The following is a 27,567-nucleotide window of genomic DNA, read 5'->3' on the forward strand; positions in this document are numbered from 1 at the left end:
CCAGGGGGAAGGGAAGGTCAAGGAAAGGAAGGGAGGAGGGGAAGAGCACAGATAAGTATAGTTAAAAGCAATATTCGAAGTAAAAAAATTATACAGTAAGTTGATTTCACTTACAGTGAAAAGATTTCCTGAAAACAAGTGAGGTAAAATCCCATTTCATCCCTCAGTCCAAGAACTGAGTAGAAGTACCATTCCAGGGAGGCTTGGTGGTGCTAAAAGGAGGCAAGAAGGATGTAGGATCTCAAAACCTAAGTGATGAAAGGCATGCCAGCCACTCATCCTCCCACCTCGAGCACTTTTTAAAAAGTTAATCATCGAATTAAACGTTATAATCCAATTTCCAAAATTGTTCTCCCTCACTTAAACTGCTGTCACCTCTAATAATCTTACAGGCAGATGCATTCATTTCGAACATCGTTCTCTTCGGATTCTGCAACATCTGAAGCCCTGGATCACGCCACTTTGTTCGTCCCTGCCAGAACACTGCTGGCCCTTCCTTCTCCCTAATGCTACAGATCTAACGCCTCCTCCCGATCAGACTCCAAACCACAGCTTCCCTCAAGGCCTTGGTCCTCAGTGCTCAGGCCTCTCCGCGTGCTCACCCCTTGAAGAATCGAACCATCACTGCCGGGACGACAAATCTGAAACTTCCCTCCTTGGCTAGACATTTCAACATGAGCCCTGGGTCTATAGTTTCAGCTGCTTAGGAATTTCCCCTTGAATGTCTAAAACCAAGCAAGCAGCCATATCCCCTCAAAACTGGTTTCTTTTTCCAGTTATTACATGCCTGATCGTTCTGCAGACCTGAAAACCTCAAGACCATTTTTTCACTCTCCTCTTCCTCTCTCTCCTCACTCTGGGGCATCCCTCACCTGGGTCCTACCTCTCCTCTCTCATCTCCCCTGACTAAATCCATCATTAGTGAACTTGACTGCTGGAGGGCTTTACCAGGGTCTACCTCCTATTTCTCCCTCCCTTCACTTCTCCTTTAATATCAGATTAACCCCTCGCTAGACACTGTGGTATCTTCCCCCTTCACAGTCACATCATCACCCCTCTTCTTCAGAACACAAATAGTGGGCTGGCTTTAAAATACGTTCCCAGATTCTCTGACACTCCCCTGCTTACAAGCTGCGCTCTAATCCGTTCCCCTTGAACGCGAGCTGAACTTACTGGCTTGCTTCTGCTTCTAAGGAAGAAAAGTGGCAAGAGAGCTCCCTGCTCCCGAATCCCCGACCTGCAGAAACGGTCAGAGATAATCAGTGCTGACGGGTGTTCTGAGCCACTACATTTGGGGGTAATCTGTTAGAGGGCAACAGATCACTCCTTCAGAAGGGCTCTCTGCTGCCGAATGGATCAAATGCAAATTCTGGCCACTCAGGGTCTTCCACTGACTGCCCTTCCTGTGTCTCTGAACAGCAACACACTGCTTCAGTCTATGGCCAGCCACCGTACTGACTGCTGCGGAAAAAATTCCAGCTCGACTTTAGCCTCGGCTATTTTCACACGAAAGGTCCTCCTTGATTCTCTCTACTCGACTAAATTCAACACTTTGTTAAGGCTCAATGCAAAGTCTCCTTGTCAAAGAAATTTTTCTAATGCATACAAATAAACATCTATCTCATTTCCAAAACTGTATTTAAGTTATTTAAGGTAGACATCATGGCTTTGCTATCTTTATATTCCCCATATTAACGGACACACAGATATAACTTTTTGTTTAGAATTATGTTTTATGAGGCTTCTTTCAAAAAAAGTTTTGAATGTCTTTTAACGATGGACATATACAATAAAGGGTACTTGGCTTTAAAAGGTGTCAGATAGTTTAAGAGTATAATTTGGTAGAATATATTACCAAAATAATCTACAGGACCTATGAATAAGCAATTCCATTTCCAGGAGTCTACTTTACAGGTATAATAACACAAGTCAGCAAAACACAGGTACAAGGACATTCTCCACAGCATTGTTTATAACAGGGAAAAGCCACAAGCAACATAAAATACATCAAAGAGGAAAAATTAAATTAAATTAGGGTGTAACAGACTACCATGGATCCATTTTAAAAATCGAGTAAGCCTACATGTACTGACATGTTCAGACCTCCATGATATAAGCGGAAAAAAGACAGTTTTATGAAGAAAATAAAATATTTAAGAATAAATATAACAAATGTGAAAAACCCATCTGAGGAAAACATAAAACATTCCTAAAAAGGCACAAATGAAGACTTTAACAAATAGAAGGACATTTCTTATTTTGGGATAGAACAAGTCAACATCATAAAAATGTCAGTTTGACATAAATTAATTTATAAATTTAATGCAATCCCCATAAATATACCAACAATTCTTTTTAAAGAAGCTAGACAACTGATACAGAACTTCATACTAAAAATATACACGCAAGAACAGCCAGGAAAACACTGAAACGCTGGAGAGGAGGACTAGTCCTCCGAGACATTAAATTACACGAGAAAGCCATATAATGAAAAGTGTGCTACTGTCCATGAACAGACAGACGAACCAGTGGAGTAATACAGAAAGTCCAAAAACAGACCCAAGTACAGACGGAACTTCAGGACTATAGGTAACAAAGGGGGCACCCAAAAAAAATCACTGGGGCAAAAAGTGACTTTTTAATAAATGGCTAAAGCAATTGATTAGTCATTTGGAAGACAATAAAATTAGATCCGTACTTCATACCGTAGACAAGAAGAGACTCCAAATGAATCAGGGATCTAAATGTAAAACCCTGAAGCCATACAAGTGTTAGACGGGAAAAAACGGGAAATTCTTCTCTAACCTGGATATAAGGAAACGCGTGCTAACCATGACTCAGAATCAGGAAAAATAAAAGAAAAGATGATCATTCGATTACATAAAATTTGTGAACAAAATTTTTTTGCAAGGCAAAAGAAAAAACCACCATCATTAACCAAAGACAATAGATAAAACGGGAGGAAATATCTGCATCGTACCACAGATAAAGGGCTTATATCCATAATACATAAAAAACTCTTAAAATTGAGTAAGTAAAGACTAGTAACTTGACAGAAAAATGGCCAAAGGACACACACATACACACACATATACATATATACATGCATACACCCCTTAAAGAAAAAATGTTCAATTTCACTCATAAGAGAAATGCAAACTAAAACTACACTGAAATGCTGTTTCTCACCTATCAGATTGGCAAAAATTAAACTGTATAAAAAGGCACTCTTGGCCAGGCTGTGGAGAAAAGGCATTCTCACACAGAGCTCCTTGGAGAAATCGCCACTTCCAGGGCTGAGGCAGAGAAAGGACACGAGGGGAGGGCCATTCTATGCCAGAAGGTAAGGATGTGTCAAAGAATAATGGGAATGTGTCAAAAGGTAACAGGAGTCAGCTCAAAGGGGCTCCCACTGGCCGAATCTAGGACAATCTGAGCGTCAAAATAAGTAAGGATAATGAAATAAGAATAAAATAAGAACCCACGAGTCTACACTGAGGTAAATAAATAAATGAGACAGAACAGAATGCTCTTTGTGGAAGAAAGTCAACAAATAAACGAGGAGGGAATGATGGAAATTTAAATCACCATCCTAAGAATAACTGCTTCAGGCAAGAATCATCCATGGATTCTAAAGCCTATGAGGAAATGTTTGAGGAATAACAGGGTATTAACTAAAAACGTAACTCCAGACGACAGTTATCGTTTGAAAAAGGAGAAAGAGTAACTTTACACCTGACAACCCTGGCAGACCAGGGCTTAACTGAATGGTCAAAGTTAAACTCACCAGCAGTGGGACAGACAGACACCATGTGCCCCTGAGTATGATGCACTGAGAAGAACGCAATGCCCCTTGCACAGCATTTCTGCCGCAAGTGCAAAACCTGACTCCACCTGCGTGGAAACTTCAAACAAACCACAGTGGAAGGACTTGCTAGTAGTAACTGGCTAGTACTCTTCACAAGTGTCACACAGAGAAAGACTGAGAAACTGTTCCAGATAAAACGAGACCATACGCAACGTATGACCCAGGGTTTTCTTACCATAAAGACATTTTGGGAATAATTGGCGGAATCTGACTAAGGTCTGTACTTAGATAGTATTGTATCAGTTAATTTCCTGACTTTGAAAAAGAATAAACTTATTTAGTAAGGAAGGGAAAAAGTAGGTTCTGGCCAAGAATGCACAGCCTGGATTTAACAATGAGAAAACAGCAGATAAACATAAAATGAGGAACTTTCTATTATTCCAAAAAAAAAAAGGACAGGTACTATATTCTTCAAAAATGTCACTCTGATAAAAGACAAAGAAAAACTTTGTTTTTCAGATTAAAGAATATTAAACAGATATGTCAACTAAATGTGATCTATGACCCTAGACTGGATCTCATACCACAGGGAAAAAAATGTTATAAAAAACTTGATTAAGTCAACTGACAAAATCATCATATGAATAGCAGATTAGATTAAAACATTTTAACAATATAAATTTATGAAACAGTAACTATTACTGTAAGCCCAAATATTATCCAAATAGAGAAAACCCCTATTCTTAGGAAATACACACTGAAATAACTAGAGGTAAAGGGCCATGAGATATGTAACATCCTCAAATGATTCAGAAAAAGGAATACGTATACACACATATACATACAAAATACAGAATAGGAAAATATGCACAAATGATAAAGTAAATGGGGGAAAATGTTAACAACAGGTGAATCTAAGTAAAAATAGATGTTCTTTGCATTATCCTTGGGTTTTTTGCAACCTTTTTAATGGTCCATCCTCTAAATGAAATGATTCTGAATTATCATAAAATAGATTCAGATCAGCAATCTTCAAAAAGAAACTACCTTAAGAGTTAGTGTTTAAATATTTTAACAATAACTGCATTTTCTAAGTGTTCATTTGAGAGAGAAAGTGTCTCAAAACGACCAAGCAATAGCCAAAGGGAAACACAACTGGAAAGAAGCTGAAATGTGCACAAGAAATTCTATCACATGTGGATATGACCACAAGAGCCTGGAGAGTAGGCTACCTGGCTCTGAATTTGGGTTCCAAGCCCTAAGCTGCGCTAAACCCTATAACTTTATAAAGTGGGAATGATAACAGTACCATCTCCTAGCGCTGTTGTGGGATTAATGAAACAAGAGAAGAACAACATCTTAGCAAAGTGCCCAACACAGAGTAAGCATCCATTATTATTGTTATTACTATTATTTCTCCATTGTATTGGAACATGTCTGACATAGGATAACGAGGCCTTTGGTAGCTCATTACAAAGGAAACTCGAGAAGAATTCCTCACGTTTATCAGCACCACACTCTAGTAAAGATGCTCTGATTTTAGGCCCCAGTTTTTTAGACAGAATAGCCCCTGGAGTAAAAAAAAACAAGTTCTCTATCAAATTCCCATGAATTGTTGGAAACAGCAATTGAAAATACCCAATTCTTCCCCATCTTATTTCTATGATCACCAAGTAAAGTTATGATCCAAATTTTATCCTTTCCACAAACCCACAGCTGGCCACAGAACCTCTCCCACTGCAAATTAACATTCCATCTTCTGCAACCTTGCTTAGTTTAGTTAGCTTCATTCAATCTCACAATCCCCATCGACTCTGAATGAACTGATAAAATCAAATTTCTTCACCTCCAAAGTCACACCCTAGACGCCTGATCAAACAGTGCAGAGTTCTGCTCCTCTTGAAGACCTGCCTAAGCAATCAGCGGCTTCCCTCCTCGACAGGAATTTAACTACCAATGGTGAAATGTCAACTTCCCAGAAGCATCTATCAAGGGCAGATCATCTGTCTCCATTAACCACAGGATGCCTAATGGACACTGGGAGCAATTCAACATTTGCTGATTAATAAACACTGGCCTTGAAGAAAAGGCACTAAGTACCAATCAATAACTCTGTGTTAATCATACAAAAACAGAACATAAAGTGTGGGTGAGTTAATTCTGAAATTAACCTTTCAGATGACATATTTCAAAACACTGTGAAATAGCAATTTACTTACTTATTTATTTATTTTTTTGGTGTGCAAGATTGGCCCTGAGCTAACATCTTTTGCCAATCTTCCTCTTTTTGCTTGAGGAAAAGTGTCCCTCAGCTAACATCATCCCAATCTTCCTCTATTTTGTATGTGGGATGCTGCCACAGCATGGCTTGATGAGCTGTGTGTAGATCTGTGCCTGGGATCCGATCCTGTGAACCCCAGCCCGCCGAAGCAGAGCACATGAACTTAACCACTACACCACTGGGACGGCCCACAAAATAGCAGTTTTTAAGGATAAATACCAAGCAAGTTCACCATATAATTATACAAAAGCTATCACACAAAATAATCAAATTGCTATCAAGTAGAAATAATTTACTAATAACAGATTTCTACATTTTACTCAATAAGGTCTTCTTTTAACCTTCGTAATCTTCAGTAAAACCCAAGAATCTGTCTTCACTAAAATCAAGAAAATAGCCAGACGTTATTCCTAAATGTTCATTTTCTCTTAGCAGCTTTTTTAACTTACTTACTATCTTTTCTCATCGAAGGTAATGTGAACATACTCACTGTAAATTCTAAGTCCCATTTGCCGTCTTCTATACTTTTCTACTGAAACAAACCACAAACTTCTCTTCTTGTTTCCCACTCTTCGAGGATGAAAAAATTCTCCTTTACTCCAAGAGGAATATACAAACTCCTACCGCATCTTTCCTTGTGTTTTCCTTTGTGAAATCTTGGATATCAGACCCCCATCAGGTCCCTCCTCCCCACACTAGCAGCTCCCAAAAAACAGACCTACTTACCTCCTGGACATCCTTTCCTAATAAGTGGCACAAACAGCACATTTCCCTTCAAAATTTAAAAGACAAAAATTGTCCTCCACCTTCTTTGTTTCAGCTCTCATTCTCCAAATTTCTTTAGAACATAAAGTGTTATCCTCCATGCTGCAAAGCTAATCATCGTGTCTCCACATAAGTCTGTGCTTGCTTATTTACTATTTATTTTTGAGTAAGAAATATTTTCAAGTAGTTAAAAATTCAAAAAGTAAAAAAGGGTATTCAGGGAAACGTCTCCGTGTCCTCCAGCCACCTGCTTCCTTCTCTTAGAGGCGTGAAATGTTACAGCCCATCTTCCGTCCTTCCAGAGATATTATCTATACATCTACATCTACACACGCACAGATGCTTATAAATTCTTTTTACACTCTTCTATGCCTTGCTCTTAACCTAAGATTGTATCTCCAAGAATATAGCATCACAGAATACAACGAGCTTCCTCTTTCTATTTTCAAGGCTATATGTGACTTTAAATATACATAAACCAGTTTCCATGGCTCTAGTCTCTTGTTCCATCCATCCTTTCAATATACATTGTGCCGGACATGTCTGCCTGCTTTTAAAAAAGAAAAAGAAAAACACATTCTAGCTCCAAACCTGAATATTTCCTATATATTAGACCATGTTATTATGTCAATGCCAAACTTGTTGGGTGTTATAATTGTATTGTGGTTACATGGAAGAAAGTCCTCTTTGGCAGGAATTTAGAGATGAAGTGTGATGAGCATTTGCAACCTATATTCAAGTGGTTAAGCAAAAGATACACACCACATTTGATTCCAAACCCATACAGACAGAGCAAGCAGGCAGTACGGCAAAATATTAACAAGTGATTAATCTAGAAGGGTATATAAATGTTCAAAGTGCTATTTTTCTAAAGATTTGAAGTTTTCAAAATAAAAAGATGGGGCAAAAGGGTTCTGGTACTTCCATAGGGTCCCTTCCTTTGCTACCTTAAAACATACAATGGTCATTTCCCAGCTCCCATGCCTATGTCCTAACCTAGTCCAACCTCATCCCTCACACCCTCTCCCGAAAGAAAGTTAAAATGACTTCTTCAGTTATTTTCAACTATTGGTCCTTCAAACTGCTCAAACATCACGGCCCCTGGGGTCTTCCCCTACTGCTTCAGTCCTCCCTTCTCCCTCCTTGTCTAGACCATTCTCTGGGGAATTCAGACATTTACTGGATCTCACTGTTTTGTGGCATATATACTGGAAACCCAGCTAGAGACTAAATACCCAGAGGAAGCAGCTCTCGATGAGTCATTTCGTAATTCCCACAGCACTCAGGTCAATGTGATGCACATGACAGGTATTCAGTGTTTACTGAAAGAAAAGGGTTCTTTAAACAAAGAAGGGCATGGGAACCACTGCTAAGCAGTGGGAGAGAGGTCTCAAAGCCCACCGCCGCAGTCTGCTCGAGAAGCAACTCCAGTCTCCTCAGCTTCTCCTCCAACACTTGCAACTCATCTCATCCTGCCTACCCCTCCAGACTGTCACAACCATCTTCTCTCTGACACAAACAATGACAGATTATCCCACTGAAAAGGGAAAAACCTGTTCCATAATCCCAAATAAAGCAACTCGAGAAGTTAGAATGGCCAAATTCTCTTAAATTTTATTTACATAACATTACTCTCTAACACTGTAATAAACTGTAACAATTTGAAAAAAGCACCTCTCAATACCTGTCTGCGGAGCATTCCTGCACGGTACCCTTTCACCAGTTTGAAACTAGGGGAGACCCGCCTCTGAAGGTGTGCTTCGGTCAATCAGAATTACACTAACGACACTTGAACACGGAGACACTGTCATGTTGATGAAGACAACAACCTGTGTCTAACAACAATACACTGTGGAAAAGCTGATTCACTAACAAGGAAAAAGACAAACGATATCTACTGAAAAATAGGAATAAGATCTACATGAAATAAGACACAAATGGAAACTGCACAAACGTGCAATTACAGTTCAACCCTCCAAAAACTGAGATCCAAAGAGGTTCAACACCTCATCCAATCTCTCGTAACTAAGCAAATCAAGCTAGGTTTAGAATTCATATGCTCTTCTCAGGCTTCTCTGCCCCCTTTACCTCTAAATTTGATAGATTTAACTCTCGGCCCATAAAAAGCAGAGTGCCTCGGGAAGCAGAAGTCCTAATTGTGGTCAACGATGCCAATAACCAGGCGTGTAAAATTAAGTAAATTGTGTCATCTGTAAAATAAGAGAATTGAATTATAATGAACTCTGAAGTCCCTTAGAGCTAGAATGTGCTCTCATCCTTGACACTGGCATAAGCAACAGGTGTGTACTTATAAATCTGACTCTGTCACATTTCTCATACCAAACTTTGTTACAGCTTAAACAGTTTAAAAACATTATTTTAACCCAAACAACAACTTTACCAAAAACTTCATAAACAGAAAGAATCCTGAAATTCATCATCTACATGATTATTATTACTTACATTTTGGCAGAATGTGTCTTAGCACAAAATTTAAACTTCAGTCTGAAACCTACTTGAACATCTATTTAACTATCTCAAAGGATCTGGGAAGTTCTACATTTCACTTCATTTTCCTTTCAACATGAAATATGCTATAGAAACATATAAAACTCTTCAGAAACAGTGTGCAGCAGCATGGAATTTTACTGACTACAGTAACGTTAACTATCAGAATAAAACTTGTCTTTAGATCTGGTCTGCCATTAGTCAAGCTAAAAAAAAAATGCCTGTGCCAGCTGTAGGATGTTACTAGGCTATCTGATCCAGGAACGAGAAAAAAGCAACAGGGAAAGGAAGAGGAATAGAAGAAACAGGACCCAAAAAGAAAAAAAGGAAGGAAATTGAGAGAGTAAAGCAAATGGAAAGAAAAGAGAATATACAAGGAGGAGAGGAATTGCCAACAATGGCTTGTCAGCATCCCAGGGCCGTGGTGTGCCAGCATCCCAGGGCCATGGTGTGCCAGCATCCCACCAACCTCCCTCAGAGTCCAGACACCTTTAAGCATTTTTGTTTGTTTGTTTTCGGACAGAAAGTTTGCCCAGAGAGGACATGTTTACTTGTGCCTGGTCCTAGACTTCACGTCGAGGATTAGGAAGATGCCAAGGCATGAAAAGTAACACAGAAACAGCTACAATCCAAAATACACTGGACTGTTGACCTGGGACGTCCAGGCCCTCACATGTTCCCGAGGAGTCATCTTTCCACAGTTTGGATCTCATAACTCCAAAAGAGCATAATGATCCAAAAAAGATGTTTTAGCAAATAATATGCATATTTATACAAATGCAATTCAATGCTTTCAAAAACTGGTACTCTTCAAAAACTACAAAATACAGTCAGAAGGAGGGCATTTCCAGTGAGACCCTCGAGATGCCACTGCAGCTGTCCCTCAACAACATGGGCCCCTTCCTCCGTCAAGGGGCTGGGACCATCGGACACAGAATGAGCGCAGGATATCATGGCACCATCACGTCCACCATACAGGAGCAAATGCTCTTCAGCCATTACGAGGCTTGATTTCTTATATGGATAAGCACTTAAAAAAATCTTTTTAAAGCAAATCTGCTGCCAGAATATTTCTGTTTTTTTAGACTCTCAAATGATCTTCTATTATTGAAAAATATTGAAAATATTCTGCAGACGATGTGAAATGACTAAGTAGGGTACTGATTCATTAAGCTTATAAAGTCTTTGCTCCAAACTGCTAGTTAGGCAGTAACAAAGATAGATGGCAAAGAGCAAACTCCTATGCTCCTTTCAGAAGAATTAAATTAGTAGAAGACGACTTAGCTTCGACACTTTAAGAGAGGGCGCAGAGAAAGATTTTGATATCTTTTCCCACGAATATAGGAGAAGCCTGCAAGCATAGTATCTTTTCACCAACTAACTAAACGGCATAACATAGACACAGATGTCAAAGATAAAAGCCAAAGAAAGGATATGAATGTCAATTTATTTAAAAATACTTTTCACTTATTGCTATCACGTACCTGCACTTTCAGGCAATAATCACTGAAGACTGAAGAGCCATCACAATAGACAGGGCCTATAAAAAGTAGGTATTACACGATTTTGAAAAGCTAAACAATAGGAAAAGCTGAAGGAATACGAGTGACACTAAGGACAAAGCTGATGAAGTGAGTGTTCTTAGCATAGCAACGATTAACCTTGCTGGGAACATAAAAAAACAAAAGAAGATAATTGTAGATTTTTTAGAAAACGGACAATAGGTGTAATGAATGCATGATACATCAATATAAAAGCAGAAAGCAAAACAATCGTCAGTGGCCTTGACAAGGTACAGATAAGTAGCTGGAGGTAGTTGTGAACATTACAAAAAGACTCAATACTAACAAAAATTCCCCTAGAAACAGGAAACAAGCACTCAAGGTCACAGACCACACACAATTTTGCAAGAGAAAGATCTGAGGTAGGACTGTTTTCCTGAGTTGTACAAGAATTAATACAAGTATTAAGCAGGTTCCCAGAAACTCCCCTAGTGGTCTGAATACCATCAATGAAAGGACGTCTCTAGAAGCCCAGGGCCTCCAGCGTGGAGATGAGAGCAGCAGGGTCTTCCAAATCACGGTCAACAGCCTTTCCAGTTCTGGTTCAATTTTGGGTCTTCTGATGCAGACAGCACAAGTATGGAGAAGGGTGCCCTTGAGAGCCATCCCTAACTCCTAAAGGAAAAAGATGGCCAGCCATACTGCAGATGACCTAATTTAGGGAGTCCTGGATGTCCTGATGCACTGAGACCAGTCTTGTTTAACAGGTGTCTTTCAAAAAGCTCCACAAGTATTCTCATGAGAGTTTACAACCAGACCACAATGTGAATAAACTCAACCATGGCATTTTAGGGCGAGAAACACCTTGCTCCCCCAACCCCTCATTTTACAGATGAGCAGCCTATGGCACAGACTTGGACACTCTCCTAAGGTTCTATAGCTAGTGGGAACTAGAATTCAGTGGAAAGAATATAAGCACCAAGCTCAGTATCCAAAGAGATAGGCACCCACTCATCATTATCACAGTTATTAAAACTATCCTACCTCAATACTCTTCCTATCAAACTAAGTAAGATCTGCCACAGCACAGAAACAGAACCTCTAACCAGCAAAGGAAGAAGAGGAAAATGTGGAGGAAGGACGATAAAGGAAATCCACATGGGGGCTATGGTCAATCAGGAGTCAGCAGGAGAAGCTAGATGCGCAGCTGTGAGAGAAAGAGAAATAACCGAAGTTGGAAGAAAGGAACCCGGAGAGACGTGGGAGAGCAAAGACTGATGTCGCCAAGTGCTAGTGTGATTACACAAGAAAAACACTAAGTGTCTTAATTCTTTAAAGCACAGGAAGCTTTTTAAACGTCCTGAGGAGGAGGGGAGGAAGGATTGGGGGGGGTGGGGTGGCAAACTCTAAGAAAGTTGGGGGAGGGGATCAGACAGCAACACCTCCCTCCCCCTGGCTGTTCCAGGATAACTGGCCTGTGGGCCACCCCCAGCACTCTTGTCATACAGACTGCCAACCCCAGCCTCAAACTGTCAAGTCCAAAGAATTCAAAACAGCTTCACAGATTTAGTTACGAAGATTATGTCACAGATATTTGAGTCAAGAAATGCCTGCACATCTGAGTAGCAAATCACATGTAGTTCTTTTCAAAGAAATAAACAGGTCAAAATCTCAGGGCCATATCCACGAAATATAATCTACAATCAATTATACAGATGCTAAATCAACTCCAAGATTTAAAGTTCAAACATTTTATAAGAGCAGTTAGAAAACAGAGACTTTCAAGACAAAACTACCATGGGCAAATGTGAAAAGCAATGAGACCCCATGGTCTCAGCCCAGCTCTGTGGCCTACGCTACACAAATGACTTGCTCCCTAATCCATAAACCCGCCGGGCCATAAGTACGGCACGTGCCTGCCAGGAATTTGATCTAAACTGGTTAGCCATCATAAAGCCACCTAAAAAAGTAAGCACTGCATGAACTCTGGGCCTAACTTTGAAAAGCCATTTGATGTAAGTCAAATAATAGTATCTGGTGATATCCTGAAGTATTCACCGGAAATGAATAGGAAAACTCCTTAACTTATTTTCTAACAAAGAAGCCTATGCTAGTGACTAGTCTTGACATACACAGAGTTTTAGAACACCTCAAAATGTAAAATTTTTCATTTTTACCCTCCCATTCCCTACTCTTCTTTTTTATTTCCTTCTTCTTAGATGAGATTTTTTTTTCCCTCCAAAATCTTACTATTCTTTCCTCTTCAAAAAATTAACTCACTTGAGAATGTATTGTCAAACCTCACTTCAACTCACCTCAAACCTTGAGTCCATCGGACTCTTGGCACCTGGGAGTCTGGTGTGATCTGGAATGCCTCCAGAGCACCACCTGTTAGAACGCCTCGGACTCTCCATGAACCCCTCCCAAAGCCGAACCCTTTCCCCCAAATAAACACGCCCTCTGGGTAAGAACAGTGTGCTGGCTCTCCAAGGGCTGCTTGAAGACGTCTCCTGGTCTCTCATCGCTTTCCTTCCAGACTCCAGCCCCAGAGCCCCTTTATTTAGAAAATGCAGAGCTTCCAGTGTTCCCCAAAGTCCCCAAAACAGGGAATGGTTATGCCCTGACTTACTCTTCATCTCTCGACTGACATCTCTTTCCTGCAACCACGAATCTTCTGTGAGGCAGTTAGCTTCCGAGACTGTCTAGGTTAACGCTATCGGAGTCTATTATGCATCCAAATCCAGTGAGTTTTAACTAGGAAAAAAACTATGTCTCATAAAAACCATTTATTTAGTGAGCCCACAATTATGTAAGGTACCGCATCATACTCTGGAGCTGTCTCTTAAAAGGTCCTTGGTTCGTTTTGATACAACACTTAGGTTTAAGGAGCGGCAAATAGTCTGTCATTTAATAACAACAGAAATACGTCAATATATTTTAACTGGAGACATCTACTCTACTTAAGTAAGAAGACCCAACCTGAGTTTTAACAGACCAGAGGTTTTTGCAAAATATATGGAATTCTCAAGAAACTCTGTATCCATCTGATACTTTTAAAACTCAGTTTGCCATACAGCAATCCTTAAACGATGGAACAGTGCAGAAATCAAACAACAGGTGCTGCAACTGGAAAAGAAGGAAAAACAGGCACAGAATCATACCCCTTTAGAAGAGATTATCTAATCCAGCGGTTCTCAAAATGTGGTCCCCTGACCAGCTGCATCAGCATCACCTGGAAACTTGTAAGAAATGCAGATGATGAGACTTGCCCCAGACCTACTGAGTCAGAAACTGCAGGGGGGGTCCAGCAATCTGGGTTTTAACAAGCCCTGGGTGATTCGCATACACACTAAAGTCTGAGAACCACCGATCAATCCAGCCACTCATTGATGAGAAAGAAATGAAGCCAGAAACTGCAACTCTTAGATCAAGTTAGTGACCAAGGTCACCAGAGATAGTTCTCAATAAACCTTCAAAATAATTCTTAAACAGTACACCTGAATCCAAGCAGGCCCTCAGGATTTCCCAGGCTGGAAACATCTTGTTCTACTGCAGTATTACTTCTTAAATCACAGTTAGACAGACAGGCAGATACAAATTTTCTTGTTGTGAGTAATTTACATGTAGTACCTAAAAAAGACTTCACATTATTGACCTCCCCACAAAAGCAACAAGTCAGGGCTCACAGGCTTCTCTGTTTGTTTGGCTGGTTGGGTTAACTTCTGTTGCTGATAGCAGTAGTGGGTTTTGTCTTGTTATGGCTGTTTCGGTTTGGTTTTGCGGGCAACAGCAAGAATTTACGGGACATAGCTGACAGTCTGCTTTCGGTTTTGGGGGCTTTTCCCCCCTCCACCAAAGAGTTCACATTAAAGGCTTTGAAAAGCAATCATAAAGGACTAATAGGCCAAAAATTGATTAAACAAAGTAACCCTCCCCCCCCCAAAAAAAACCTTCAGATTTTATCTTGGAATGTATCCTATGACTTTTTTTTAAGTCAACAGATTTTTATTTTCTCTTGTATAAAATTAGTTTTCATTTGTGGAACACATAGTGGCAGAATGATAGGAAGCTAGACTGTGTCCCAGGAACGAGGACAGGCCTAGAATCAAGCCACACACAACACCACGAAGTAGGTGCCTCTGACGCACAGCATGGAGGGTACACTATGCATCATCTCCTACAAGGACAAGACCACATACTCGGCTGCGTCATCAACCCACCAATGCAACATCGACCACATGAAACGACATCTACAATTTTCGGCCCTAGGGCTCTCGTTCTAAACAGATGTTTGATGTATCTCGTACCTTTTTATATAAATATTTCAAAGTCTAGTAGTGGTTATCTCCCCGACTACACATCTGTTTCTATTTACACTTTAAATATCCTCTTTGAGAAGTTTATAACTTGGGTGTCAGGATTACCACAGATTGAGATTTAGAGGTTTCAGAAATAAACGTTTCCATTCCTGTTTCTCATACTGAAGCTGTTTTCTCAATGTCATGCCAGACTAGGGATGTTTTCAACCCTGTTTTCCAACCCCACTAACATATTTAGTCACCTTTGACTTTACAAACCAAATTTTCTAACTAATACAGTTCAGCGTGTGATTTTATTTCTCGGAAGAACCAGGGATGAGCACACAAGGCCACAGAAACAACTACTTCATTCTGACTTACACTTCCAACTCTCTGTGGATGACCTCTATGACCAAATTTTGTACCTTTATTTTTCAATTCGTCGTCAAAGAAGGGTAATAATCCCTGCTACATACTTTACAGGAAAGAAATGAGAGTCACTGAATTAACAATAATGCCCTGGAGAGATGGCCTTCCTTGGAAGGACTGTAAATTCAGTGAAGTTCCTGGTCCTCAGCCTCCTCTTCAGCTCCACAATATACCCTCTGAAGTTAAATTAGAGGGGTTAAAATTATTTCAACATTCTTTCATTCAACAAACATTTCTGAGCACTCGCCAGGCATCAGGCAGTCTATGAGGCACGAGGGAGACAACAGCCAGCAAGACAAACACAGCTCATGCTCCTCACAAGACATCTTAGAGAAGCGTTGACTGAACTTACGGGACTTCCATTCAGTTTACACGCCAAGGGCTCAACTCCATTTGATTTGTAAATAATTATTCATAATCATAATTACTCGTCATCACTCCACTCTGCTCCTAAAAAAGGGAGACCACATGAACTACATGAAAAGCTCACAGAACACACAGACAAACGCTCTGTAATATGAAGGCCTCACACAGGTCAAAATAGCACCCAGTAAACACCTTATAATCTATGAACCAGACACACAGTGTTAAGCCCCAGAAAATGAACCAAGATTTTCTTTTAAAGGCAGAAGACCTTGGCCTAAACATTTACCTGTCAAATACTAAACTGAAACATAATCAGTCCTCTCTAATTGTGCTGTCCAGTACAGTATCCACTAGCCATTTGTGGCTATTTCCATTTAAATCAATTAGAAATTCAGTTCCTATGTCACACTAGTTACATTTAAAGTACTCAACAGCCTCAAGTGACTAGTGGCTATCACTTCTAAGTCATTACAAACACCTCATTATAAATCATTTCTATCATCTCAGAAAGCTCTAATGGGACAGTACAAATAGCTCTGTAACACCAAACCTGAATATTATGGGGTAATGAAATGTGACGAAGAGTCTGTATTCTGCCACTGCACACAGACGTCTGTCCATCGGTAACGCAGCGCCATTTCTTCCTTCCTAAATAAGTTGAACGTGACAATATTAAGTATCTCTTCCAGTGTGCATGAGTAACCAAGAAAATTCATGCCACCCAAGTGGTCAGTCAAGAACAAAATTGGGACACAAGTGAAAAACTGATTCCATTTTGCCCTCTCCCTCCTACTCCTTTTACAAGAATGTGTTGGTGGTATTCTGCGTTCTCTGTGCAAGGATGTGGGTTTTCAGCCTAGTAGCTAGTAGCAGAGGAGGTGAAGACGGTTAACGAAGACGGGTGACACAGGCAAATATCAACACAAATAATGCAACTCAAATTCAGTTCAGACCGACGCAATGAACTTAAGAACCTACTGTGTGTCAGACACACACAGATAAATAATCCCCATTTCCAATTTTGATGAGCTCAGTTAGTAGGGGTATCCAACGTGTCAACAAAAACAATATGACAGGTCGTGATAAATGCAGTGAGACAAACATGCACAGGACACAGAGGTGACACAGGGAAGGGATTTTTCAATGTTTTCTGAGGAGAAATCAGGGAAAATTTCCTGAAGGAGGTGCCCACGAGCAACCTAGGCAGAGCTGTGCAAAGGAAATACGGGTGGTTTGGCAATGCCGGAGAAATGTGGCTTTGGTGGTCAAGAGGGACGCGGATGACAAGGGAGGGAAGGAGACGGGGTTGGAGAGCTGTTTCCATGCCAGACTGCCAACACTCATGCTTACGTCAGGCTTGCCCTGGTGGGTCTACAAACTTTGCTCACCCAAACTGCAAGCACCGTAAAACCAATCCTTAAATTTCCCAAGTAACATGCCTATGTCTGCCACACAACTAACACTATTAGACAGCAACCATTAGTAGGAATACAAAGACATTTCTTTGTGACACAGTATCATCTAATAATACGTATTGGTTGCAAAAACACGGTAATAGGAGCCCTTTGTTTTCAGGGAAAGACCTGTTTCCTGTGAGTTTTATTTGGAATATCTTTAGAGAATATATCAATAAACACATGTTCAGAACAGATGGGTTACCCTCACATCTAAATAGTCCCTGTAAGAGTTCATCTGACCAGGAGACAAATGAAATAAAGCAAAGGGAGAAGAGGAATGTAGAAGCAGAACTTCTGTACTCTACACCAGAGTAATAGTTATTTTGCTCCCAAATGTTCACGGCAGAGCTTCTGCTCCTCTGTAGACTGCCCCCCACTTTGGGCTACACCCAGCCTATGACCACAAGATTGTATCGTGCCAGCAACCGAAAGGACTTCTGCGGCTGCGTATGCAAATCCTTGGAAAATACCTGAATCTTCTCGACTCTTCCCTTCACTTTGCACATGTTTACGTCTAAAAACAAAACAAAAAACTCCCATGGAATGTGTTCTTTTCAAATTACTGGGGTCCCCTCTCTTCTCTTCACTATAAACTTCCTGAAAACGTTAGTAGCCTACATACCTTAACAAATTCACCAAGTGATTCTCCCCGCTTTAGTACAAGCACAACTTTCCAGATGAAAATACATAAATACATAGGTAAATACTGTATACAGACTCGCTAGCCTGCAGGCAAACATATAACTATTGCTATTCACGCAAACATGTGGCCCTTACGTAAAGACCTATTTCCAAGACAGCATGGCTGAAAGTATGGGTTCTGGAGTCAGCCTCCCCGAGTACTAGTCAGAGATCGTCACTGACCAATTCTTACTTACCTCCTAAGCCTCAATTTCCCCAATTGTAAAATGACAATCAATACGTGTTAGCTATTTTTACTATTTCGTCTCTAAAGATGGGTGGTTTCACAACTATCTATTCCATCAAGCTGGTTACTTCGATAAGTTCTGACCCCCTCCCTGTGCATCAGAAATACTTAGGGAGGGTCTTTTTTCTAATGCACCATGTCCAGGCCCGGGGTAGATTGGGGTTCCACTGGTCTGGAACGGGGCCGGGCATCGGAGTTCTTTCTGAAGCTATTCAGTTGCTTGTATGTATAAACAGGATTAAGAACCACGCGTAGTTCTCTGCCAGCCAAAGAGAGCGCCGCGCCGGTGAGGTCTGAGAGACCTCCGACCGAATCAGCGCAGGCCGGCCCGGGCGCAGGAGGCTCGCCCAGACGCTGTGACCACGGACTCCAAGCGCGGGGATTTACACCCACGTCCGAGCCCTGCTCACCGGCATCACCTCCCTTGGACCCCGCCGGACGCGCCTTGACACGGGCGCGCCCGGGATCGTCTGGGGCACACGCCCCCTCGCCCCTCTTCCCCGGCCCCCGCGGGCGCCGGGCCCTCCGGACGCGTGCGTCACAGCGCCCCCGCTCCCGCGCCCCAGCCCCCTCCCGCCCACGGCACGTGACTCGACACGCGCCAGCTGCACGCGGGCTCAATCAAAACAAAAACAGAGCAGGCCGGCCTGCCGGGCGGCGGCGGCGGCGGGGCGCGCGGGGGTGGCGGGAGCGGGCGCGCCCCCGCCGCCACTGCCCAGCGCCGCGGCCGCGCGCCCCGGCCGGTCGGGGGCGGGAGGGCAGAGGGCGCCACCCTGTTTACAGCCCTTGCTCCCGGCCGGGGACCCCGCCCGGAAACGGTCTCCCGGGAGAGGGCCCGGGAGTGCGCACCCACCCGCGGCCGGGACGCCGGCCCTGCGTGGGAGGCGCCCGGCTCCGGCTGCCGATCGGAAGAAAACGTCGCCACGGTTCTGGGGTCCGGCCGCCAGTGTCCGCTCCTCCTCGGCCCAGCGCCCACGGCGGCTTCGTGTCAGCGCCCGTCACGACTCTGCTACGCACTTCACCCCCATCCTTTGGCTCCAGCGCTTCCGCAGACCACCCTCACGTGGCCGCCTCCTCGCTGCACTGACAAGGGCTGCGGACCCTCGCGCACTTAGGGTTCCCGAGCCGCTCCCACCCCATGGCATGTCACCCCTCTCCGGCCACCCGACCCACCTATTCCGCCGGGGTGGGGGGACCAGGGGATGGCCACAAGCTGTCAGAAGCTTTGTTTTCCACATGACGAAGCTCACCCTCACCCTTACATATCCCCACTCACCCTTCTGCTTAGCTTCGAGCTGAATCAGATATTTTACAGCGGAACGGGGGGAAGGGGGGGAGGTAAGGTCTTGATTTTTCTCCCTAATTCGCAAAAAAAAGCAAATTAAGACGCAGCTCTGAACATCCAATCACTTTAAGACTACCCACGTCGTCCCACCAAATGCAAGACTTAGAAAATAGAAATGCCCACCACACACCTGCTACGCAACCTGCCCTCTGGAAACCTGGAGACCCACCCAGCCCGCCTTCTGGAACCTGCGCCTGGGTTGGGGTGGGAGCGATACCATCCGGTACCCTAAAGTAAGAGGGAGTGAGAGGGAACAGGCAGCCCCTCGCCCCGCCCGGGAGCGCTGTCCTCCCGTCCCCCAGCTCCAGAGCAATCCAAGGCATCCTTGGTCCCTCCCGAAGGAACGAGGGAGGTGGCCAAAGGCCTGAGTGCCGAGGGCGGTTTTCCCCTTTTAGAACCCAGGCGTCCTCTCTAAGCACCCCCACTCCCCGCCGCCTTATTTCTTGTGGACAGCAAAGGTGGGGTAGGTGGGAGAAACGAGCGAGTGCTCGCCAGGTTCGGGATGTTGGTCTCCGCGGAGTGAAGAGGTGGGATCTCGAAATGGAAACAGTCTCCCCCCTCCCTCCCTCCCCTCCTCCTCCTCCTCCTCCTCTTCTGTTTACCTCAAGTTTGAATTTTATCTGCGCAACATTAGCTGGAATGCGGACATTGAAAAAAAAAAAAGCACACACTCTCAGCCCGGCAGCAGCTCCGGAGGAGCCATGTGGCATCAAGCCACCTCAAAGGGGAAAAAAGTGCTCTTCGCAACACAAACATGGCGAAATCGCCTCGGCATTCCCGGGTAGCGGCACGAGCCCTACCTTCCCTCGCCCGGCTCCCGAACATCCCGGCTGTGACCTGCGGCCCCCTTCCGGGGGGAGGCGAGGGGCCCCGGGGAGTCCCAGGGTGGGACCGCGGGGCGTGCGAAAGAGGAAATAACAGAGTCCACAGTGGAAACGTTTCTGCTGGACCAGCGAACCCATCCGCCTCGCCAGCAGCGAGGGGACGCCTCGTTCACCTCGAGAGGTCTAAACGGAGAAGAGAATTCCCACCCCAAAGTCCAACTGAACCGGCTTTCCCCACCCTCCAGAACTTACCTTGGGGCTGAACACGCGCTGCTGCTTAAATCCCTTTCTCTTTCTTTCCTCCAGAGCGAGACGCAAGGGGGAAAATGATGCGCATGTATATTTGTAGAGCAAATTCTTCTAGAATTTCCCTTTGATCATCGCGAGGAGCGATGGAGGCTCCGGAGACAGGTGCAGTGCTGGCCGAGGCTGCCGGCTAAAAGTTGTTCTCTCCGCGGTGGGCGGCGGGGTCCCCCCGGCTGGGGCTGAGGACCCCGTCTCCCTGCCCCCCGGCGTCGCCCACTTCTCCTCACGGGCTGCTGCTGCGTGCGGCTCGGCTGCAGGGGAGGTGGCGTAGTTTCTCTTCCTCCCACCTCTTCTCACTCACTTGTTTTTGTAGCCGTGGGCTCCCCTAATGCTTTCCTCTCCACAATGTTGTTTCATTATATCATGTCCATCATGTGACACCGGAGAGGCCTCTCTATGGAAACTTAAAGGGGCTCCCACGTGACTGCAGCAGCAACAACAGCAGCAGCAGGACTGGCGGCGGCGGCCGCAGCGTTCGTACCACCACCCACCGAGAGCCCCTCGCAGAATCCCGGAGGGGCTCCTGGCGCTGCAGAAGCCCAGATAAGGGAGCCACAGCATCCGGGAGCTGTGGCGTCTGTGCGTGCGTGTAGCCTTTGCTTATTACATAGAAAACCGAACAGAAGGAGCGTCCTTAAATCCTTTCCTACAGTTACAAAACCCACGCTCTGTTAAAATGACATTTCGTGGCTCCTACTTTTTTTTTTCCTAAGAGCAATGAGTTTTCTATCGGGTCTGATTCAATTCTACCAAGTCAAAAAGAAAAACCGGATTTATCCCTCTGCGAGTTCAGTCAGCTTCTTGGGTAGAACAGAAATGACAAAACAATAATAACAGAAATAGAATCAGGCATTTGATACATAATTACCATCACCACCAGCTTTAAAGCTTTCTGGAATTGCATTCCTCCGGTAACTCTGTGGATGATGCTTGCAGGAGGCAAGAGGCAATGCAGTTTTTCTCTTCCGCAGCTATATTAGGGCTTTGTTGCTGACAACAGTGAAAACTTGTTTGTGTCAGGAAGTGAGGTACGAAGATATGACCTGGAAGGTACAGACAAAACCAAAGTGGCAGTTTTTGCATTACTTTTCTGACCACATTCTTTCAAATGGTGAGAAGCAGCTGATCTGCTGTAAAATGCGTAGAATGTGTTTGGTGGGTGAAAAAATAATGAGAAAAATACATTTTCCCCTTAATCCTACTGTACATGCTAGACACTAGAAATTATATATGTAAATGTATACATACGTATATGTGTGTGGAGAGAGAGAGAGAAAAGCATGTGCATTTTTATGATATTTTGAACCAATAATTTTGTCATCATTTCTAGCATTTTACTGAAACAGTTAAACACTTTGAAAGACATTCAAGTCTAGTGATGTGTAGAAACCATACCATCAGTTTTGAGTGCCTTCCGTATTACTGAATCACAACCCTTTCATGGGGTTATGCCTTAAACTCCAAATATCTGCCTTAAAGTTTGTGTGGACCGTGGAGATTTTATCCTGTAAATCTAAGCTAAATAGTTATTTCTGTGTTTTACTTCATGCTTTTCCATCTAGGAGGAAAACTCCCTGTTTGGATTGGCGGAATTATGAAAAACTTCGCAGGAAACTGAAAAATGGGATGGAAGATCATCCTTTCTTCTGGCTTTGCCTTGACTGCATCTCTTTCCATCTCATCAGTTTACCTCATCAGCCATGATGAATGATCTCCATACATCCCTTCTGATCCCATAATATGTCCCCCAATATTTACCCTCCTATCTAATACCTAATTCTTCCATCCCTTTCCCCTTTTCTGTCTTTGCCTCCCAATTCAGCTCCCGTGCTGCCTGGGTACTTAGCCCAGGCCTCCCCAAGTACTCCCTCCCAGTCCTCCTTCCTCCCAGTCCTCCTTCCCCTGCAGCTGCCCACCCCCCCCCCCCCCCCCAGCTCGGTCTCCCTTCTCAGCAACTCTACCTCCTTACCTCTCTTTGACCTCCTTTAGTCTCCTTCACAGTCTGGCCCTTGACTTCTCGGCCTCTTCTTCCCCTTCTTTACCTGCAATGTCCTGCCCCTACTGGGGTCTCCTTCACACCCTTCTCTCTGGTCCCATCCCTTCTGACGCCAAACCCCAGCATTCCTCAACGGCTTGGCCTGGTCGGCTTTAGCCTGATTTTGTTCCCGTGCCCCTGGGCTGGGAAAGGAGTGTGTGGTGCAAAGTGGGGGCAAGAATGCCCCTCGGCGGTGACCCCTGCCTCGCCCCCCTCCGCCCCTCCCGAGCCAGGGTTGCGGCGCTTCCTGGGCGCATGGTTGGGACCTGCTGCAGCAGCTGCGGTTCTGCTGTGTCATGCAAGAAGGAGGCGGCGGCGGCGGCCGGAGCTGGAGGGGGAGGAGGGGAGGAACCTGATCTCTCCGGTAGCGAAGGGCTGGAGGCAAACACCGAGCTCCCCCAGAACCGCCCGGGAGCAGGGAGGGCTCCGCTACCCCGGGGGGCCCTCCCCGCGGGGCAGATGGTAAGTGGGGCGGCGCAGGTGGTCGCCTTGGGAAGGGAGCGCGCAGGGGGGTTAGATGGGGAGGCGGGAAAAACTGGGAGTCACCCCAGCCAAACTGAAGGAGCCCAGTGTCCAGCTGAAAGGGAGCGACCCAGGCCATAATAAGGATGACCGGCCAAACGCAGCAATAATTACAATGCGAATAACGCCCCGCCGTTGACCCAGACTACACAGAGGAGTTGTGCATCCCGAACCCAGGACAGAGCCAGAGGCAAAGATTCAGCTTTTGGGAACCATCACCCTGTCAGCTCTGGCGCTTTAAGGTATACAGCTAGTAGCTGTCAACATACACCATAATCCTATAGCCTGGCGGCGCCTTATGGGTCGTCTTGTTTAAAACTAGGGAAGGGGATGGAAACCTGCCCAACCTCACTTTGGCCACGAAAATAATGCTCTTGGCCAGTGGCCTCGGACAAACAGCCTCTGGCGCAATTAAAGAATCAATAGGAAAAATAGCTTCATTCCCTTCACCACCCTCCTTCCCCAAGCTCCTTCAATCAGGGTAATTGATTCTTAAAGGAGAAAGACAACTATGCCTTATATTCCCTCCCGCCCTACACCCTCGGCAGCCTCCTGCCTTACATGAACGGCCCACCCCACTTTCAGGCTGTGATTCCTGTTGGATAAGGGGACTGCCTTCCACTCTGAACAACTTCACCTCCGCTGCCCTTTACCCCCAGGGGTTCAGAAACAGAAGTGAGAGCAGTGAATGTGGGGACAGGCTGGGCACATGCAAACGTTACTTCTTTTACCTGCGTGCACTTCTCAGGACAAGTTTTCTTTTATTATTGTTAGTCCTTTCCATTTCGTTCCTGGGAATTTCAAAGCAATTTCTGAAACATCTTTTTTTTTTTTTTATGTCAGTCATACATTTAGAAGTGAGGGGTTGGCAAGATTAACTGAAAAGCTGATGACTGTCTCAGAAGCCCATGCGGTTGCTAGGGAACTCCAGCTCATCCTGCTCTTTCTGATCACTGGCGTCTTAGGTGGAAATCAAACTTCTCCGGGTGTTATTAAAATGAATGGCATTTGGTCACAGGCGTTCTTGCTTCTGTTGCAGCATACTGGATTGTTATCGATCGCCTCACACCCACGTATCTTGTTTTCCTAATTTGATTTCTGTATTTGCGTCACTGCCTGGGACATGCAGGCTAGACCAGTCAGGTTCACTTCCTGTTTCTCAGAACTGGTTTATATTTGGTCTCGTAGCGCTGGCTGGTAAAACATTATCAAACTGATCCTCTTGCAAAGAAATCTGTGCTTTCCATGAAAACAAATTATTCCAATTAAATTCTAATTCCCATGGAAAACATTGTCATTTGGGGAAGAAAGTAGACTGCCAGTTGCCATTTGAGAAAACCATTCTTGAAAGGTAAAACCGAGAAAAACCCAGCATCTTTATTTCTTTTACCCAGAATCTTCATTCCTCAGCATTCGAACGGAAACAAACTCAGGGAGAGAGTAGACTTAAGTATGATATTTCTAAAATGAAGCTCGAGAAATGCACACTGAAGCTGGGGAAATAATTTAGACTAAATAAGGCGTAGAATTGAATGGCATCCAGGCCCCAGGAGCACAAATAAGCTTGGGTTAGCACTGGGGCGCTCAGAGAACAGAGTGTGATTACAAGGCTATGCTGCAAATGGGAGCCCACCATTTTGTGCACTAATTGTCTCTTTTACCAGTTCCCCTATATCCCTGGACAAAACAGCCATGCTTTTCTTTTTTTCAGTTCCTTCCTCTTTTAAAAGAGGATATCACAAAGGCAATATCATAAAGATAAACACTATGTAAATACTTAGGTGGGTTCTGATTTAGATAAGTTGTTTAGATGGAAAGTAATAGGGTATATATGGCATTGAGGAATGCTAGCTGATGATACTTAGGGAGTTTGCTCCCACTTCTCCTATAGACTGAATGACCTTGCATGAGCCATCGCAGGTTTCCTCATGGAAGCTTAACAAAAGTGCTGAACTAAAGGATCTCTAAGTTTCCTTTCAGTTACAAAATTCTGTGATTATATGAACTCACTACATAAAAATTTCAATTTTAGCTGGATTTTGCCATGTTAAATTTTGATGCTGAAACATTAACATCTATCCATAGAGATCTTGGAGGAAATGATTTGCTGTTGATATATCATTTTTTAGTGTCAGTTGCCAGACAATCAAATAAAATCGACCTTATTCCCAATGTACTTACTCTCTGCTTGCTTGGTGGTATTGTGGAAGCAGCAGGAGAAGAGGTAGAAAGGATATAAAAGTGTATAGAAAGGTCTTTCAGTAATTTTAGATTTAGTTAGCCCAAAGTACTTTGATGAGCAAAACAGTGGAATGATGAGGAAGGGCTGTACAAGAAATAATCAACTGAATCTTCATTCAACCAATAATCTGTTTGCCTGTATTTTATTTACTGATAGGCAAAAATATGCCTGGTACAGATTTTTGAAATTTTCAAATTCAAAATGTAAAGAAGTAGCATGGAGAAATGTGAGATTTGTGCCAGAGAGAAAGGACTTGACTTTGAAAGCCAACTCTACCACTTTATTCATTATTGAGTGCCTGCTATGTGTCAGGTACTGTGCTAGGCACTGGGAATACAAAGATAAATAAAACAGTCTGCTCCGAAGGACCTTATAGTACATTGAGGAGACAGATGAGTACACAGTTGACGACAGATGTGTGCACAGTTGATCATGAGACAGTGAGATAATATCAACAGGCAGGTCTTTGGACGGGTCCCTAACCACATAAGATGAATTTGGAGAGGAGTTCTGAAGGACGAGTAGAAGTAATCCAGACAAGTGGGCAGGTTAAAGAGAAATGTATTCCAGGCAAAGAAAATACTATGTGTAAAGTCCTGGAGGTAGAAAGGGGTGCCTAGAGAGTTGAAGGTGAAGGACAGTACCCAGCAAGTGGTAGATTCTTAGTAAATACATTGTATGAATGGCATGGCAGAAGTTCTGAAGGATGCACCTGGAAAGATCAGCAAAGTCCTGTATGTGAAAGGTCTTGTATGTCTTTTTTTTTTTTTTAAGATTAGCCCTGAGTTAACATCTGTTGCCAATCTTTTTTTTTTCTTCTTCTCCCCAAAGCCCCCCAGTACATAGTTGTATATTCTAGTGTGGGTCCTTCTAGTTGTGGCATGTGGGATGCCACCTCAGCATGGCCTGATGAGCAGTGCCATGTCCGTGCCCAGGATCCAAACCAGTGAAACCCTGGGCAACCGAAGCAGAGTGCGTGAACTTAACCACTTGGCCACGGGGCCAGTCTCAAGGTCTTGTATGTTTTCCTAAGAAGTTTCAACTTATCCTAAGGCCAGTAGAGAATCAGTGATAAATTTTAAAGAGCATAGTGAGGTGATCAAATGTCCATTTTAGAAAGATCACTGCAGCTTGGAGAATTTATTGGTGTGAGTAATGCTGTGAGCAGGGAGACTAGCTGGGAGGTTGTTTTAGCATTATAGGAAAGAAGTGACGCATGTCTAAACTAAGGCAGCAAGAATGGAGATGAAGAGAGGAGAAGGATTCAAGAGATATTAAGGACATAGAACCAACTGAATTTTATTATTGATTATATTTTCAGGATTGAGGAATAGGAGGAGATTTATGGTTCAGATAAATGGGAGGATGGTGGTACCATTCACCAAGATGAGAACTTCAGGAGGAAACCTAAGTAGGAGGAAAGGTGATTAGTTTCAAACTCAACTGAAACATGTTGAATTTGAAGTGTTCGTGGGCTATCAAAGTGCAGCTGTCTACTACATGATTGAACAAGAGAATCTAGAACTCAAGAGAGAGGTCTATGCTGGAATCATCAGGTTAAGTGATAGTTCATAGAAGTAGATAAAATCCCCAAGAGAAAAAGCATAGAGTAAGAAGAGAAGAGGACCTACTCTGGAACCTCATGAGAATGCCAACATTTGAAAGACGACGAGACGCAGATACAGGGGAGGAACATGCAGAAGGTGGGCAGACCAGGAGCAAGCAGTGTCCGAGAAACAGAGAGCAACTGTCAGCAGTGTTAAATACTAGAGAAAGGTCATGAAAAGTGAGGACTGAAAGTCCTTGGATTTAGCAACAAGAGGGTCATTGTGTTTGGCCAAGAAAGAGTTTATTGGGATAATGGGGACAGTAACCAGATTGCAGTGGATTGAGGAGTGGATGGGGGCAGAGGAGGTAGACAGAGGAAGTTCTTTTGGATAAGAAGGACTAA

The 27,567-nt window shown here is 43.7% G+C and overlaps 1 protein-coding gene and 1 long non-coding RNA gene across 19 annotated transcripts in view; one reads left to right on the forward strand and one right to left on the reverse strand.

The window, feature by feature from the left end:
* Positions 1–21,198, reverse strand: part of LOC106824278 (uncharacterized) — a 202,094-nt gene extending 180,896 nt beyond the window's left edge. For 3 of the 4 annotated variants that reach the window (XR_011504590.1, XR_011504586.1, XR_011504591.1), the window contains exon 1: positions 20,764–21,198. This is a non-coding gene — a long non-coding RNA (uncharacterized lncRNA). Of the gene's footprint in view, positions 1–19,618; positions 19,702–19,817; positions 19,954–20,763 lie in introns of those variants that run through there. The other variant, XR_011504587.1, reaches the window with a different exon arrangement.
* Positions 21,199–23,134: 1,936 nt separating this feature from the next.
* MKLN1 (muskelin 1) overlaps positions 23,135–27,567 on the forward strand; it is a 311,721-nt gene continuing 307,288 nt past the window's right edge. For 7 of the 15 annotated variants that reach the window (XM_070513551.1, XM_044748436.2, XM_070513623.1 and 4 more), the window contains exon 1: positions 23,144–23,314. The gene's annotated coding sequence lies outside the window, so the exon portion shown is untranslated. Of the gene's footprint in view, positions 23,315–27,567 lie in introns of all 15 variants that reach the window. The other 8 variants (XM_070513561.1, XM_070513567.1, XM_070513547.1 and 5 more) reach the window with 6 other exon arrangements.

This window comes from Equus asinus, chromosome 1 (genome assembly GCF_041296235.1).
Source record: "Equus asinus isolate D_3611 breed Donkey chromosome 1, EquAss-T2T_v2, whole genome shotgun sequence".
NCBI classification, from domain to species: Eukaryota; Metazoa; Chordata; class Mammalia; order Perissodactyla; family Equidae; genus Equus; species Equus asinus.